The sequence below is a fragment of the Empidonax traillii genome, unplaced genomic scaffold (genome assembly GCF_003031625.1).
Source record: "Empidonax traillii isolate 1590-97213 ecotype Southwest subspecies unplaced genomic scaffold, ASM303162v1 scaffold9927:size9256, whole genome shotgun sequence".
In the NCBI taxonomy this organism is placed as follows: domain Eukaryota; kingdom Metazoa; phylum Chordata; class Aves; order Passeriformes; family Tyrannidae; genus Empidonax; species Empidonax traillii.
The window spans coordinates 1-1209 of record NW_020962772.1 but is presented as its reverse complement, the minus strand read 5'-3'; positions in this window follow the sequence as shown (position 1 = coordinate 1209).

Genomic DNA, 1209 nt, shown 5'->3' with positions numbered 1-1209 from the left:
GAAAGAGCAGCTCTGCAAAGCCCAAGCTCTGCTGCTCCCTGGCAGTGCTGCTGTGCTGGGATTCTTGTGCCCTTCCCCTTTGCAAATCCCCCCTGTCCTGCAGTGTGCTGTCCTTTAGGAACAGCTAAGAAGGATCTTGGACAAAGAAGGCACTGCAAGGTCCTTTACTTTCTTTAAATACTTATTAAGAACAATTCTTAATTTCTACAACTCTGGGTCAAATTCAGTGGGTAGACACTAAATTCGAAGGCAGGTGCTCAAGAATATTTAATTGCGCAGGAAATCATTGCAAGAAGAACCTGATGACCTGAACAAAAAAACCTGAGAAGGAAGACTGGGCCATTAAGGAGTTCCATTCTGAATACTACAAACCAGAACACAGGCATTTTATTCCTCCTGAAAAGCATCCAGTCATCATTTTCCTTATGGCATCCTTGAGCTCCTGGTTCCTCAGGCTGTAGATGAAGGGGTTCAGTGCTGGAGGAACCACCGAGCAAAGAATTGACAGGGCCAGATCCAGGGATGGGGAGGAGATGGAGGGGGGCTTCAGGTAGGCAAAGAAGGAGGTGCTGATAAACAGGGAGACCACAGCCAGGTGAGGAAGGCACATGGAAAAGGCTTTGTGCCTTCCCTGTTTAGAGGGGATCCTGAGCACAGCCCTGAAGATCTGCACATAGGAGAAAACTATGAAAATGAAACAACCAAACACTAAAATGACACTAAACAGAATGAGCCCAATTTCCCTGAAGTAACCTGAGTGTGAGCAGGAGAGCTTGAGGATGGTTGGGATTTCACAGAAGAACTGGCCCAGGGCATTGCCCTGGCCCAGGGGCAGGGAAAATGTATTGGCTGTGTGCAGCAGAGCATTGAGAAACCCAGAGGCCCAGGCAGCTGCTGCCATGTGGGCACAAGCTCTGCTGCCCAGGAGGGTCCCGTAGTGCAGGGGTTTGCAGATGGCAACGTAGCGGTCGTAGCACATGATGGTCAGGAAGGAAAACTCTGTTACAATGAACAACAGAAAGAAAAAGGCCTGTGCAGCACATCCTGTGTAGGAGATGGTTGTGGTGTCCCAGAGGGAGTTGTGCATGGCTTTGGGCACAGTGGTGCAGATGCAGCCCAGGTCTGTGAGGGAGAGGTGCAGCAGGAAGAAGTCCCTGGGGGTGTGCAGGTGCTGGTCGCAGGCTACGGCGCTGAGGATGAGGCCGTTGC